The 17,285-nt window shown below is 36.7% G+C and overlaps 1 long non-coding RNA gene and 4 other non-coding genes across 6 annotated transcripts; all 5 read left to right on the top strand.

Moving 5' to 3' along the window:
* Window positions 1–4,747: 4,747 nt before the first annotated feature.
* On the top strand, window positions 4,748–4,829 carry LOC113342163. Its single transcript, XR_003356465.1, has one exon. It is a non-coding gene; the product is annotated as a small nucleolar RNA R11/Z151 (small nucleolar RNA).
* Window positions 4,830–5,060: 231 nt separating this feature from the next.
* LOC113341930 lies at window positions 5,061–5,169 on the top strand. The gene has a single exon (XR_003356235.1). It is a non-coding gene; the product is annotated as a small nucleolar RNA Z103 (small nucleolar RNA).
* A 138-nt stretch (window positions 5,170–5,307) lies between these two features.
* On the top strand, window positions 5,308–5,435 carry LOC113341165. Its single transcript, XR_003355806.1, has one exon. It is a non-coding gene; the product is annotated as a small nucleolar RNA SNORD14 (small nucleolar RNA).
* A 193-nt stretch (window positions 5,436–5,628) lies between these two features.
* Window positions 5,629–5,711, top strand: LOC113342153. The gene has a single exon (XR_003356454.1). It is a non-coding gene; the product is annotated as a small nucleolar RNA R11/Z151 (small nucleolar RNA).
* Window positions 5,712–7,367: 1,656 nt separating this feature from the next.
* LOC113282413 lies at window positions 7,368–16,321 on the top strand. Of its 2 annotated transcripts, none has more exons than XR_003326907.1 (6): window positions 7,368–7,536; window positions 8,153–9,872; window positions 13,694–13,957; window positions 14,373–14,649; window positions 14,779–14,912; window positions 15,763–16,321. It is a non-coding gene; the product is annotated as an uncharacterized LOC113282413 (long non-coding RNA). The 2 variants fall into 2 exon arrangements; XR_003326915.1 differs by having other exon boundaries at window positions 13,694–13,833.
* The last annotated feature ends 964 nt before the right edge of the window (window positions 16,322–17,285 follow it).

Below are 17,285 nucleotides of genomic sequence, written 5' to 3' on the forward strand. Positions count from 1 at the left end.
TTTGGGTAGGGTTTTTCCGCACAAATGGGATGATATCGGGTATGGGTAATACCTGAAACCTAAGATACAACAATGGGGTGGGGACGGGATTCAAGGTCCCCTCCCCATACCCGTCCCGTAGCTTTCACATTATGAGGGTTTAAACTTTTATGCAAGAATTTGCATCAAATTTTTATACTTCTACCACTTAGTCGAGCTTTCTTTCATTTATTATAATCTTGATCATTCATGTATATTCATCACTTTGCTTCTTTGTTGTGATCACACACATTCTCTAAAAGTTAAAATAGTTAAAACGATACAGATAATGAAATGGTTAACATGGATAAAGATAGAATGAGAAAGGAAAAAGTAGAAAAACTAATAAGTCATTTAAAGATTCTTTTGTTCATATTAAGATGAGTTTCTGAGTTTAAGTTTTTAGAATGCATTATTCTTATGTTATTTTTGTTTGAATCATATTTAAGTTTTGATTATAAATAAATTTATGTATTAACACCGTGTTACGGGTAACCCATGGAAATCTGCCCCATACGAGTATTTCCCATACCCGCCCCGCCCCAATTTATATAGGTAACATGACGGGTATGGGTACTTTTTTACGAACGGGGCAGTGACTGGGGTTGGCATACCCATCCCATGGCCATCCCTACTTGCAGGCACTTGATTACATTCCAGCGAGTATGAATTAAACTTGTTAAGCATCCTCAAAATGGTGAAACAAGTTTCATGTTGGAAACTCGTTCTGTTGGATCTTTGCCACTCTTCCCGACATCTTCGTTCGAATTCCGGTTCACCTTCATCACTTTTTTTGTTGTGCCACATTTGCATGATCAAAGTTAGGTATTCACTAACGGATGTTGAAATTGTGTGAAAACGATGAGACAACCCTTCATCACACGATAATTGATGTTGCAGGTTTCTTCACAAATTTTTTGTAAAATATTTCCATAAAAGTATTATTTTCTTGATAAATACCATTGATTTGATCTAATGTAAATAATACATAATTCCTACAAATTGAATCGTCTTCATCCATCGTATACTTGATACCACGAATTCTAACGTTTCTTGGTTGTGATTATTGTGTTTCTTGTTGTGTTTATTGTTGTGATCGTTGCGATGAGGATGCCATATTTGTTAGAAATGGAATTTATAGAGTTTTTTTCTGGTAGATTGAGTTGATATGAGTAGTTGTGTTTGAAATGAAGGAAAACTGAGTATTGAGATGGTATGAAATTGTGAAATTTTGAGGTAGAGATGAAGAAGGTGTGAGTTTTGAGTTTGAAGATGAGGTGAATTTATAGGGAAACAAAAGGAATAATATCCATTGGATGACGAGATTGGAAAGTAACCGTCGGCGGTTTCGAATCACACACTGGAGGATTCACTTCAGACACTGGCGTGTGAAGGAAAAACTGGCGGTTTTGGATCGCGCCAGCGTTTCTGGATCACACGCCATCGTGTTTGGTTTAACCGCCCGATTTTTCATCAAGCGTGCGTTTGTTCTACTGCCTCACTCAACAAACCCTCAAATTTGTTAGTTTGCCCATCCGTTTTTCATGTTTGTTGAGTCCATGGTGGGAGCAAAATGAACAAACTACAAATTTGTTGAGTCCATAGGAACCGCTCTTAGGACTCAAAAGTCTATCGTTTGCTAACGAGTCTACCCGTCGAGTACCAACATTGCTAACCAAGTCCAATTTTAGACTCGAAATCGAACCAAAATCTAGTTCGAGTCTGGTTAATTATAACTTTGTATCATGAAATTGAAAAGTTCTTCTTTCCCGAAAAAGCGCAAAATAAGAGACAGGAGAAAACTATTAGTGCATCAAATTAATTTCACTCTTGGCTTTTGCTCAAAAATAGCTCAAAGTAAAAAAAGTGAAAGTATCATTTTCTTTTTTTTTTTCTACAAATAGAAGAAGTATGAGTCAAAAATCATTTCTGAAATGGAAGAAGAGTCAAAATCAATTTTCCCTCGTGGCACCCAAACTGGTATTTTTCGGGTGCCCATATAACATTGTTCTTCATATTATATCACCTCTAAACCGGAGCCAACTGTTTCTCGTTCGAACTCTTTACCCAAACCCTAAAACCCTACTCTCAGAATGCCAACCGTCTATGGAGTTGGTACTTCCGATTTCAAGCGACATATACCCAGTCGAGATTCCGGATCGACCACCAGAGAAAAAACCATTATCAACTGTTTCAATTTCGATAAACTACTCTAGTAAACTCCCACATGAGCTGGTTGAACGAAAACTTTCACAACTTAATCAGTCAATACCCTTATTTTTCTCAATGGTTTCACCTTCTTCAGTTAGTTTTAAAAGAAAAAACCCTAATTTATGTTATCATCATCTTTTTTTTTTATTCTGTAAATGTTATTCATATAACATCAAACAAGAATGATGGTGGTGTTTAATTAAATGATGAATTTCACTCAATTGAAGTTTTTCAAAGGAGTTTCCTCACGATCCACAAGCATTTACTTAGGTAACAAAAATTTTCATTTTCTTTTTTGGTTATGAGAGAATATTAGTATTAGGTTGATAACATAATTAGGGTTTTTCATCAGTTAATATGTGATAGCCATTACATGATGAAAGTTAATTTTGATCCCTATTTGATTGTATCTGAAATCCTATTTTTGTGTGCTTGAAGTATGAATTAATAGTGGTGGCTGCTGTTACAATTCTTTGAATGCGAAAATTTTGCAAGCTAAACTGATTTTGATTGATTCATTCGTGTTTCTGAATTAGGGGCTTTTCTACGGAGGAGATGGTTTTGTATTTGAATCAACTGGTCTGTAAGCATGTAAGTCATTTCCCCTCACTCTCAATGTTAAATGTTGCATCATAGGCCTTGGTGTGTTGTTCAAGAAGAATTTGCATGATGGAAATGAGTATAATATGACTGAATCTTTATGCTAGCACTGGTCAATACAAAGTATTACAAACTACAAGCAAATTAATATTGGTTTATATTAAGTTAAAGGTACAATTTCCCGGATGCAAAATTTTAATTATTAGATGGTTTGAAGGCTACTTGTAATCGCTGTAATTGACTTCAGTTTCGTGTTGTTATATTACAGACATCAGGATGAAAGTTTGCTGTCAGTTATGTAGAGTTGTTACTTTTGTGGTTCTTCATGTCTGTTATGTAGTTAGTAATCTTGTTGTTTTCTTAGGTTGAGGTTCTTCAAAATGTGGGTGACAGTTATTTTGAGAAGAGGGGCTTACTCTACTTTGTGATAAGTATGCGGGGATCTCGTACTAGTTACAGTTCTTTTTACTTGCTATTTTGTGATAGGTAATGGGAATGAGTTAGAGCTAAAAGTATTGGTTTGCTTACTTATTTGATCTTACCTATTTAGTGGTACATTACCTTGCCCAACCTTGAAGATACTCAAAAGGCTGTAATTTTGTTAAGCTTCATAATGTATTTGTAAGCTAATCCAAGTAATTTGGTTGGATAAAGCTGGTTTCATATATGATCGATATAACCTCGGCAAGGCGTGTGCTTCTCTTTTGTTTTTACTGTTGCTGGTTACTATTTAGAACATTATGTTACCGTAGAATGCTAGCAGATGTATCTTGAAGGACGCAAAAAGACACAACATGTCTGTATAGGTGAAAGTGTTTTTGTTAAATTAAAGAGTATTCTGTCGAAGTGGATTTCATGAGAATTCGTTTAGGGTAGTGGCATTGGAATCACATTGACTTTTGATAGTGTGAAGAAGTTTTGTGGGTGACAAGAAAGAATGAAGAATAATTAAAAGACCTGACACTTAGTTTGGGGTAGTCGAGAAACACAGATGATATTGAGATAGATGTGGACATAATAACTAATAAGTTATAGTTATATGAAGTCTTATAGTTTTTATTGTATAACTATAGTATAGTTTACTTAGTGTAATGAAATCTGATACTCTGGTTATGTCTGAGGGTGAAATTTGGCTTCATTATCTGGTCAATGTTGATATCAGTTCTCCTTGACTCCGCGTCTTGAAGAAAAATAATTTTGCTCTTCTGCTCAATGGGGAAATTTTCCGCACCTGTAAAGATTGAGTAGATGACCAAACAACTTGATCATCTAAAGGGATGAAGCTTGTTTAGTTGTCCTTAAAACACTATAAAATTTGTAATTGTTCTAGAAGATTATCATTTCAAAATTTTAGGTTTCCCCAGCTGATCGACCAAGATTATATAGTGTGCGCTTTGTTTAAATCTCTTTCACAACAGAAGAGGTTTTCCAAGCCAGTACTGTGATCCATCTTTCCATTTTTCACGTAAGCATTTTTTAATCTTTAAAAAGCTTTTGTTTTTGGCTTTTCTGATCTTCTGTTGCTGGTCTTTCCCTCAGTTGGCCTATGGGATAGCTGTTGTTCTTTCCCTCAGCTTGATAATCTTTCTCTTTTTTGCTTGGAATGATTTTGTATAATTTTTTCTTTTGTCCAAAACTTTACTTTATTGTTTATGATGATTAATCCAAGGGTTGTTTCCCAAGAAATTTTGCAGTTGCCGTCCAAGAGCGTTCGCCTTTCGCTGGGCTTGAGAGCTAATGCTGGTTTATTCCTCCTTGAATGTCTGACACATTTTCTTTGTATTTCTTTTTCTTTTTTGTAGCTTCAAGTCCAGTTAGTAAGGTGAAATACTATGTAGTATTTGCACTCTTCATGATAATAACTTCTTACTCGTTTCGACTTGTATTTTTCATACAAATGCACCAGTACCGATAATCTAGATTAGTGGTAAGTTTTATATCTTACCGGATTTCAGTGAGATTTTATCGATGATCTGAATGTTACACACACACTGAAGCCTAGGTCTTGCATTATGGGTTGTTTCTGTTGTCAGGATCATCCTATTTCAAGATTATTTTTCCAAGGGGTTTTCACTTTTCAGTTGATTGTGAAAAAGGAATCAACCTAGATTTTGATGCGATGATGAGTTGAAGCACACGGGAGTGTGCTTAGTTTCTTCAAAAGCTTATTGTGTCAATATAACAGCCACATTTCCCCAGTTTTTCTATTTTGTTGTTTTGGCTAAACTCTACCAGATTCATTATTTTTTTCCCCAGCTGATCGGCTAAGATTATAATGTGCTTTTTGTTCAAATCTCTTTTTCAGCAAAAGAGGTTTTCCAAGCCAGTATTCTGATCCATCTTTGCTCTCCTCTCTTTATGAAAAACTTGTTTTTCTTTATTATAAAAATGAATTTGTTTTTGGCAATGATGTTTGCTTCATTTACCTGAATTTGAAAGAGGTGATTTATGTTTTGTTGAATAGACTCTGTTGTTCCATGTTTATGAGGATAAATCTAAGGCTTGTTTCTCAAGAACATTCGCAGTTGCCGACTAAGAGCTTTCCCCTTTCGCCGGGCTTGAGAGCTAATGTTGCTGTATTCCTCCTTCCTTGGGTGTCTAAAACATTTGGCGAACTCTTTTTATTATTTTCTTCTATGTTCTTTATCTGGACTGGCTTCTTTTTTATCTTTACAAATAATCCAGCTTTATCATAAATAGGTATATTACTATTTAGAGTGACGACTATTCGTACTTGGATTTGTTGTTTTAGTTTGGTTCTTTATATATCGATTATCAATATAAATTATCAGATTCAAATGGCTAATGATGATAAATTTTATATCTTAGCGGATTTCAGTGAGAATTTATGTACGATCTGAATGTTACACACACAGAAGCCTAAAACTGCTCGAACGATCTTCTTTCAGAATTTAAACCTACCGTTATGGTAGTTATGGAAGTTTTTTCTTCTTTGAGTATTTTGTTGTTCGTATGTTTGTCGCAACAAGTTGGCTTTAGAGGTAACCTGTAGCGGCTTCACCTTTAGAGGGGTAAAGAAGACCGACTATTCCATGACGTGGTTTACCTATTCGGGGTAAGAGCAACAAGTTGCTGTCAGGATGTGATAGTTTTAATGGTGACCATGTATATCGTAACATAAGTCTAATTGTGAAGCAAGTGGTGTTCACTGCGGCTTTTTCTGTGAAGGTTGGTCTTTGGTTTCAGAGGAATAAGGTGGTGTAGGAAGGTTTTTCTCCTGACATCAAGGCCAGAATCCTTGAACAAATTAATGAAGGGAGTTTTAGAATACATGGGGTCTATGTGGAACCAGTCTTATGATTGTCAGATTATGTCCTTTCTTAGGATTGCTGGCAGGAAAGTGAAATTTAAAATAGCCAAGGATTGTTATAGGGTGATTCCAGGGGTGAATGAGATTCATTCTCCTCTGTTGTGATGGTGCTGCTATGGTAAATCCTGTTGTGAACTTGTGATGGTGCTGCTACGGGAAATCCCTTTTGTGATGGTGCTGAAGTCCATGTTGGTTGGGGTGGTAAAGTGGTATCGTTGGAGAATCATGACAAGAACAATCTGGGCTTCAGTGATAGAGAAACTTGAACCAACACAAACACGAGGCCCAAACCCGAATGGCAGATACGCCATGCTGTTGTAGTTCGTCGCTTTTGCTATACCTTCCGAAAATCTCTCTCGCTTTTGCTGTATCTGTAAGAATCTAAAGATTCTTTTAAGAAACTTGATAAATCCACAAATGGAAACTTTCCAAGGAGAAAAAGAGATGACCAGGATTAATTACTCTTTTCACGATTGATGCCATGACGAGTACGAATCAAAACAAGTCCAAAGCATATGTGTTCACTCTGCTATCCGATGACTGATTTTCGACAAATGAGTTAAAAGCTAAAAGTAGACACCAAATAACGTTTGATTGTTTCATCAATTGATACTTAACAGTCCCATATCTAATTTCAAAACACTATTGCAATGTGATTCAACAATCTCAATTATACAGATTTGTTTACCGTCGGTATCGCCCCTAAGGTGGAGCCTGGTGGTGTATATGATGCTAGTAATAGTCTTCCCTTTTTTTTTTTTACCATATTTACAAAAATTGAATTCTGAGTATTGTGCACTTTAAACAATCAGACCTTCGAAAGTCTTTCCTGTGTTTACTTTTGAAATCAAATTATACATAGTACAGGGCAATAGGCTATATATGCTTTCAATAAAAATTGGGGAAATGTATAAAACAGTCACAGAATTAACACCCGATTAGCAAAACAGTCACACTGCTACAAACAATTTACAAAACAGTCATATTTCTGTTTGTTGCAGCGTTAAATATGTAGGGCCCACAAATTCAGAGTTAAATCAGGTGCTCCATTTACCTATTTGTCCTTAACCTAACTATAATAAATCTAGTACCATAGATCGCGTATAATCACATCTCGAGAATCATTTCGACGTACAAGATTAGTCACAAGAAAATCTGCCTTTAATAGGTAGGTTATCTTCTTCATTATTTGCCGTCTTCTCTTTCCCCATTTCTCTTCTCTAACCTTCTGCAAGTGCAACAGTGTCGATTGAGTGAAGAAGAAATGATTTCGAGTGAGGTTGATCATCAATAGTGTGGTTTTTATTCACATAGTTGGTGTTTACGGTATTGTTTCACTCTCATGGTATTTGATTGACTGATACGGGTTGAAACAGGTAATTGATTGTTGAAAACCTTAGTTTTTTTACAAGAGACCGTTAACATATTTACAAACATAATGAGGTTGGTAATCTTGAACCCATATTGTGCATTTCGAATTATTTTCAGAAAGTCCAATTTTTTGAATTTAGGGATTTTATTCATAAACCCTAATTTTTGTAAATTAGGGATTTATACTAAATGTTACTGTTATAATTGTTTGTTGTGTTAGTAATTAATTGTGTAAGTTGTTTTTTCTGAAACCCTAATTTTGGGCTGTGTTGATTACAAGTTTGGTGATGAATGATAAAAATTTAAGGTGTTTGTGTATTTGAGTAAGTTTGGGAGAATGGCAGTTTAGACCTGTGTAGCTCCAAAGAATTCCTCAGGCAGATGGTTTTTGATATCTGATTTTGATTACACTTTCTACCTTCTAATGTTGTTTTAGCGATTGTTTTGATTCTTATGCAAGCATCTCCTATTCTCTATAGTTGATTATGCTATAGTTTGTTGTTTTCTTTTCTATTCTGCCTCTTCTATTTTTCCCTTTTGTTTTTAGCTCTTTTTCATTTTAAGTTCTTTGTTCCTGATTTTTTATCATGCATCATCTAATGAGCAACTAAACTTTTGCAGGGCCTCATCCATCTCTGTACTATGGGGGGGCATCCATTATTGGACCTGGATTATTCTCTTCCTCATTGCACATCTATTATCTTTATCACCAGCAGTATGCATCTCGTCTTCTTCGGCAGTTTTGCAGACCATCATTCCCATGATGGATTCAACCAGTATGTCCCAGTATTTTGCTAGAAATCATCTTTATGATTTCAAAGTCTCTACCGAGTCTCGATCTCAACTTGTAATTCTTGTTCTTCAAACTCGAGTCAACTCTCTGAAAGCTTTGGAGCCAAGAATTTTTCAAATTTTGAACTTCCTTGATTGGCGGCATGACAGTTGCTGTGCGATCTTTCAACATGATTTTTCTAGAGCATTTACTACCTTCCTCAGTCAATCAAAGGGAGTTACTGCGAATCTCTCGTATACAAAGTCAACTATATTCTCTTTCAATGCCAAATATTTGCCAACAGTTCATGCTGTTATTATCTTTCCGCGATTAAAAGATCTTCCTTATATTTCTGAAACAAACTTGGGTAACCCTGTTGTCACTTCTCCTATATCTATCCAAACAAAGTGGAAGTCGAATCCTCATTCTTTCTTGTTATACTATTCTCTGTTTATCTGCAAGGAAAAAATGGCTTCATCTTCGAAAAACCCTGTCACTTCCATTACCAATCAACTTCGGAATGCCAACATACGAAATATCTCGGCTATGAAACTTAGAAAATTTGTTGGTTTCGTGAAAGCTCTCTCTGTAGCCAAGGAAGAAAGAGGTCATACTCTCATAGGAAAGGTTTTCAACGAAGATTCTTTGGAAACAGATCTAGTTAGGAAGGAACTAAAGTCACTTTGGAAGCCTTACAAGTTCAGAGAAATCAGAGCTCTGGACAGAAACATTTTTCTCTTCAAGTTTCACACACAAGAGAAAATGGAAGCGGTACTCAAAAGGAATCCGTGGACTGTATGTAAGTCTCATCTCAATCTTCTCCCATATGATGACGCTATACCTCTCAAGGACTGAAATTTTACTCATTGTGAATGGACTATCCAATTTAAAAACTTATTACTTGAACATCATTCTGTCCAAGTAATTGATGAAGCTTTGGTTGAACTTGGTCCTAAGATATCAACTGATCCTCCGAATTGTCGTCCCACTTACGGAAGTATGATATCTGCGAGGGTTAAAATAGATCTACGTAAGCCTCTTTTTAGAGGTGGTTGGTGGAATACTAGAGCTGGAGGCGTTACTTGGGTGAGGTACCACTGGGAGCGTCAACCTCATAACCTGTGTCCTCATTGTTGGACTATAGATCACAATCAGGAAGAGTGTGCAACTGTGGCACATGATCTGAAGGTTCGCCGTTATACGAATGAGGAATACATCAATTACATACATGACTTGTCTACATCGTATAACGTGGAAATATGTGAAGATATGGATCTCTTAATTCAGAGAATTTGTGAAGCTAGCAAACAGCAATTAGCTGCTCAGGAAGATGGCCACGAGGAACCGAGAAGGACTAAAAGGTCTAGAAGCACTGAAGATGAGGATGCTGAATCTATTGAGTACTCAGAAAACAATGAGTCGACTACTCATAATAAGCAAAATTCTGCTAAGAATCCATCATGTACTGAGTTTGATGGAATGGAGCATGATCTAATAGAGGAGGGAGAGAATACTGCTAAGGAGTCCCCCCAGTTGATGGATGAGGCTGCTGCTGCTCCAAAAGATCTGGTATACTATTCTTCACTTCCTTTTTTATTTATTAGACATTGTCTTTTTCCGCAAGTTTTTCATACGGTTTTCTCTTGCACTTACACTCTCATTCATTACAGTTCCCACGACTTTTTCAATATGAAAATAATAAGTTGGAAGTGCCAAGGTTTTTTAGGCAAAGATACGAGAGACCATCTCCTATACCTTAACAATTTACATCATCCAGATATTATTTTCATTTGTGAGACTAAAATTAATGATAATAGAATTATTAGATTATCAAATTTTCTAGGAATGCCCAATAGAGCTTTTATGCCGTCTGTTGGTTTAGCTGGAGGCATACTTCTGCTTTGGAAGGATGGATTCTCCTTAAATATTACTCATCAAGATGATAAAATTTTTCATATGTGCATCACAAATGACCCTAGTAGAGAGGATTGGTACTTAACCTGCATTTATGGTACTCCCTACAACAATGAAAAAGAAGCTCAATTGGCTTTCATTAAGAATCTTAGTTTGACCATTACTAGACCTTGGGTTCTCATTGGTGATCTAAATATCACCTTTCCTGCCAATGATAGAAATATTGGGTGCAATAACATAACATCCGGTGATGTTCTCGACCTTATCATGGAGTCAGATCTTAAGACTTAGGGTTTAGTGGCAAGCCTTACACTTGGACTAGTAACAAACATGGCACAGGCCGCTATAAATCTAGACTAGACAAAGCTATGGGCAACAGTGAGTGGCTCCGAGCTTACCCTGAATCCGTTCTAAAACACCTTCAGCATTATGGTTCTGATCATACCCCTATTATGCTTGATATTTCTAATACATATAGGGTTACTGGTAGAAATTGGAAGTTTTTTGAGCACTGGCTCAAACATGGTTCTTTTTCTGATAATATTAAAGCTGCTTGGTCTACTAATTTCTCTGGTTCTAATGCTTTTGTTCTTACTAATAAGCTGTCTAATACAAGACATCTACTATCTTTATGGAGTAAAAATACTTTTGGTGATTTCAACAAGCAATTGACACAACTTCAATCTGAATTGAATGAGTTACAAAATGCTGATGTTGAGAGTTCCAACACAGAAGCGGTTATTAATCTAGAAAGTAAGATCAGACAATTAAATGAAGTTCAAGCAAGCTCCAACAGACAGAAGTCTCGTGATCACTTTTATAATGATATGGACTTGAATTCAAGGTATTTTCACATCAGAATAAATCGTAGAAGATGTCGTAATAGAATTGATGCACTCTTGGCACCAGATGGGACTTGGTGTAATGATAGAGATTCTCTTTCTCAATTACTACAGCGGCATTTTCAAGACATTATGACTATTGCCAATCCTCCGAGCAGCCAAAGCTTTCTTAAGCACATTCCACAGTGCATCTCAATACAAGATAATGAGGAACTAGAAACTATTCCCACAGATCAAGAAATCTATCAAGCACTCATGACTATGGAGCCTTGGACGTCACATGGACCGGACGGTTTCCCACCGGGTTTCTACCAAACTTAATGGCAGTTGGTGAAAGAGGACGTTTGTAAGATGATTAAGTCTTTTTTTCACTCGGGCTTTCTACTTCAGCAACTTAACAACACTAGAGTTTCCTTGATCCCCAAAGTCCAAATTGCAACCAAGCCGGAAGACTTTCGTCCTATAGCTTTGTGTAACACAGTGTATAAGATCATCTCGAAGATTATTGCCCTGAGAATGAAGAAACACATAGCAAGAATTATCTCACCAATGCAGTCGGCGTATGTACCTGGCAGGCTAATTTCTGAGAACATTTGTCTAGTGCAGGAAATTGTGCAAGCCATGAAGAAAAAAGGAGTAAGTGGCCATCTTGCGCTCAAAATGGACATGTCCAAGGCGTTTCACAGGCTAGAGTGGAACTTCCGTCTAGACATTCTCAAGCAATTTGGTTTCTCAGACAAATTTCGACAATTAATAAGTCAATGCATCTCTACAACTCATATTGAAGTTATGCTGAATGGCTCCCCCACACCAGCTTTTAAACCAACTCGTGGGAGTAGACAAGGTGATCCGTTATCACCTTATCTTTTCATCCTGGCAATGGAGTCCTTCTCAAGATACCTAGCCTACTGTGAATCTACTGGGCAACTCACATGTATGAAAATTTCTCGTTCAGCTCCAAAGATCAATCACCTGCTGTTTGCGGATGATTGTCTCCTATTTTGCAGGGCTAATGAAGCTCAAGTACACAATCTGCTGAATGTTATTCAACAATTTTCACTATACTCAGGGCAGCTGATAAACTTTAATAAATCAGCAGTATACTTCAGTTCAAATCTTTCGCCTGAAGACTGTCAATCTATTAGTAGTGAGCTGCAGGTTAGATATTTGAATATTTCAGATGAGAAGTACCTTGGTCTTCCCTTCTTTGTTGGTAGGAAAAAACGTATTCCTTTTTCAGTTCTCTGTGATAAAATGGATAACAGGTTCTCAACCTGGAATGGAAGTAATATGTCGGAAGCAGCGAGATCAGTAATGATCAAGAATGCAATACCGATCCACCACATGACCAGTTTCATACTTCCAAATGTTACAATAAAAAAAGATGAGCTCAAAACAGCAACAATTCTGGAGAAATAAGAAGACATGTAAGGGAAACCACATCATCACCTGGAGACGAGTTCAAAAACCTAAAGAGGAAGGGGGATTGGGCTTTCGTGATATGCATGTGTTTAACAGGGCTTTACTTGCTAAGTCTGCTTGGAAACTTTGTTCTGACACGGAATCAATGATGGCAAAATCTTTGCAAGCGAAATATATTCCGGATAGAGATCTCTTCAATCTAAAGAAGAAAACCAACACAACATGGTCTTGGAGAAGTCTGAGCTCTGAGTTACCGTTCGTCCAAGCTAACAGTTGTTGGTGTCTGGGAGATGGGAAGAAGATCTTAATATGGCAGCACAGATGGATTCAAGACCTGCCTCATCCTCCAGTTCTAAAACAAGGATCAGTGTCTCATCGAAATTTCAAATTTGTGCATGAACTGTTTAATCACAACACCAGTTCATGGAACCTGGACACTCTGCAAGATCTATTTGATCCCAATATGGTTAACTTCATTACGAAGATACAGATTTATGACAGATGCGAAGACAGGTTAATCTGGCTCTTGGAGAAAAATGGTTGTTTTTTCTGTGAAATCCGCTTACAGGAAAATGTATGAAGAACAATCCAATTCAGAATTGATGGGTGCAAGGATGTACAAGATCTATAAATCTTCATGGAAACTGCCATTACTCCCCAGGATAAGACAGTTCTTATGGAAAGCTGTCTCCACTTTACTTCCCACAAGAGATATTCTGCATTCTAAAATTCCTGGTATCTCTCCTGTCTGTCCCTTCTGTGAATTGGTGCAGGAAACTCCATCTCATGTTTTGATGGAGTGTAATCTGGCTCGAGCTGTATGGTTCTCCATTACTGGTTGGTCTGCAGATGGCACTATTCCCTTCTCAGTTTGGACGCAGAGCTGGTTTGATGACCTTCATGCTAAGAGAATAACTATAAATGAAATCTGTAGAAGAGCTATCATAGCATGGTGTTTATTGTATGATCGCTGTGACAAAGCCTTCCAAAATTCTAATCCTAATCTAGAAAGGACTATTCTAAGGGCTCGTAGTTACATTAGTGATCACCTAGAACAATATACTACACAACACGTCTCACCAGCTAGGGTTTGTCGTTCTAATATACACTGGACACCACCTCCTCTTGATGTTGTGACCATTAATATTGATGGTTCTTTTTCACATTTAAACAATACTTGAGGCATTGGACTAATGTGTCGTAACTTTGCAGGTGAACAGCAGGCTGCAGAATGCATCTACTTGATGGAGATAAGGAATGCAGCTCAAGCAGAATGTATGGGTTTGTGGGAGGCTGTAAACTTGGCAGAAAGATTAAAGCTGGAGAAAGTATACTTTCAACTTGATGCAAAGGTTGTTGTGGAAGCAGTCAATAACAATACTTCCATCGATTGGCAATTACTCAATTTAGTAAAAGATATTCAAAGTTTTTTTGGTAGATTTCGATTTTGGAAATGTTCCTACATTCCAAAAGAAGGTAATAAGGTCGCATATCCCTCTCTAAACTAGCTAGAGAGAATGCTTTATCAGTTGCTTGATCTGGTTTCTCTCCTGTTGAAATTAGATCTCAACTTAGTCGAGACAAAACTTATGTACTCAACTAATTCCTCTTAATGTATCATCTCTTGCTACAAAAAAAAAGTTTGGGAGAATGGGTTTGTCCCTGATTCGAAATTGCAGGTTAAGAAGAACTCATACGACAAATGGTTATTTCTGAGTTACCAGTTTCATTTTGATTCCTAAAAACTTGGATTTTAGATGTATCTATCATGTATATTTCTCATTTCCTCATGCTAAATTTGGCTACTCATGCTTTTGATTTGAACCAAAATTACATTTGCCTCTTATGTCTGGCGATGCATCTTTCTCATTTGCTCCATTTTTTGTAACAGAACCAATTTGTGCAAATTGCAATGTAATCCATTTTGAAGTTTAAGGCCGCAGTGTAACTTCAGTTCTCTTAAATCTTGTGGTGTGTTTGAGTAAGTTTGTTGTGTTCGAGATTCCAAGACTTTGGGGTGAAGATTTGGATGGAAAATTAGTTGGAGAGAACCTAGCTTGTCGCTGTTCTTCTATGGAGTTGGTGCGCTGTATGGAGAGATTAGGCTCTATTACCCATCACCTGCATAGCATCATCACCTGCAGTTCACCTCTACAACAGTACCACGAGTAAGTTCTATCTTGTTGCTGAGTATTTATAGGTTCAATTAGCTATTTTGTGATGCGGACATTCTTTGTTTCAACAGAATCCAGAGGTATACACAACATTTCTAAAATTTCTTCATGCTCTTTTCTCAGGTTAGCGGTTTAATGCTTGCAAGCCATATTGTTTCGAAAGAACCCCTAGTATAACACACTTGGTCAGCAAATGTTTGAGCCAATATGAGAAGCAAGCCTTTCGTGAATTATCGCAAGTTCTCCCTATTTTTGCGGTACGCCAGATATTCTCAAGTCTATTTGTTATTTCATTTTGAAACCATGAATTATGTAGTTCAATCTTCTGAAATTGCCTTTGTTCAAAAAAACTATCTAACCAAGTACATAGTTAGATAGTTTTCTAATTTCTTTTTTCTCAGTTTCGTCCACCAGGATTGTCCGTTTAGTCCACCATATCCAACGTGTTTGTTGTTAGTTCTAAGAAGTAAACAGTAGGGGATTAATTGGATTTTATTAGGTGTTTGTTGTTAGTTTTAAGAAGTAAACAGCAGGGGATTAATTAGATTTTATAAATGTATGCAACGTGTTTGGTGTTAGTTCTAAGACAGTAAATGTCATGGTATTGGTGTTAGAGGATTATGCAACTATGTACTGCCAATACTGTCATTGAATGAATTTGAAGCCTCTTTTTTATATTAATTGAAGGGGTTTTGACAAAAATGTTGCTTAATGGCAGAACAATTTTAGGCTTACTATCAAAATTTTCTTAACTTAATAAGTATGCCCAAAGATTTACATTTTCCTCCCTTGATCATGTACTTGGTTTGATAGTTTATTATCTATTTCCAACAGAAGATCATAATGATAACGGTAAATTACTCCTATGTGAGATTCATGGTACTATCTCTATTCCAACCTGAATGAGTGCGCTATTGTCCACAGAAACAAAGCTGTGTCATGTTTCTTGCTGTTATACTAAAGTTGGCGATAGAGAAATTAATCGTAGTATGCTTGTTTCTTATCCTGCTAGGACTAGACATTAACTGGTGTGCGACAAATTTTTATTTTTAGGAACGGATCAGTAATATTTCTACAATCAAAATTGATGAATGTTGTTGTGTACAGGATCCTGTTCGTGCTATAACGGGAGAAGGCAGTGCTTACGGGGACATTGGATTCCAAATCAGTAGTGCAAGCACAAGTAGGAGCTTAAGTAGGAGGGGCAGCAGAGGTAAAGGAGCTCATCAACTCTATCTGGTGCAACATTGTCTCCGGTTACAAAGGCTTCAGCATCAGCTTCATAGGCAACACCATCAACTACAAATTTCGCATTGACGTGTCAGCATTGCACACGTCTGGTTGCCAGCTTTGATGGTTTAACTGCAGTTAAGGAGCTTGAGTTAGGGAGAAGGGTATTTTGGAGACAAATAACACCGTTTTCTTCCCAAACTGTTATGTCGCACAGAACATGACCATTTTGTAAACCAATTACAAAAATGTGACCTTTTTGTAAACGAATTATAAAAAGTAGGATCATTTTGTAATTGGCCCTAAAAATTGCGAAAACAAAAGAAGAAGCATACAACTATACAAGAGACTGAACTATGGGCATCAGAAAAAATCAAATCATTGTCCCCTGCGAACTAAAATCACACTTCTTTAAAAATGAGAAAAAATGTGACTCCAAGTCACTGATAATTATGAATATGGATGTCTGTTTTCCATGACAATTTCCGAAGTTACTTGGAAAAGTTAGATCCTCGTCCCCATATATTTATATACAACAACTTCGGACTGACGAAGTGAATGGACATGAGAAACGCATGGAGATCAAGACTCACTAAAATAGAGTGTTCAAAGAAAAATTCAATCAGCTTATTTTCAAATAAAATAAAATAATAATAATCAGCTTTCTTTAGATCATTGACATACAAAAACTAAAATCTTGAGATGGAAGTGTAATAAACTTCATTCTCACTGTACCATACTTGCCACTTGCTTCGGATTTTACTAATCAAGACTGTATGTATGACTCAAATTGACTCGAAATTGCTCAAATGTTTTAGGGGTGGGATAATTGGCGTTTGATATTCGGGTTTTGACCAACACTAAGCTTTAGTTTAACATTTGTCCAACGTTAGGGCTTGGTACCTGGACTGGATGTTGACTCGTGTTGACTGTTTATGACCACACTTAAATAAATTTAATAAAATAAAAATACCAAGTTTACAATCGTATCCCTACAGTAAATCTAGAATCCAATGGCTTGAATACATTATTAAGTTTACAATCTATTTATGCCTTCTTCTTCTTCCCCTCGTTTAAAACTCCACACAGAAAATCCACAAACCCTAATTTCCTCCACCATCATCATAATCATTTCTTGTAAACAAATAACTCAAATTCACAGTAGTCACATAAATCATCGCCATATGTATTTGATGATTTGAGAGCTCTACCAGATAAATCAGTACGAGATAATAAATGGATCTGAATGAAGAACTCGATGTTGCTGAGATGCGAATCAGAGACAGAAAACAAAGGAGAAGATGTTGCTGAGAGATGGGGTAGTGACTTAATCGATGTTTTTAATTGTGAATTAGTATGGGTTTACAAGATATGGTTGATGTAAGTGTTTATTGAGATTG

Source organism: Papaver somniferum, chromosome 1, assembly GCF_003573695.1.
Source record: "Papaver somniferum cultivar HN1 chromosome 1, ASM357369v1, whole genome shotgun sequence".
Lineage (NCBI taxonomy): Eukaryota > Viridiplantae > Streptophyta > Magnoliopsida > Ranunculales > Papaveraceae > Papaver > Papaver somniferum.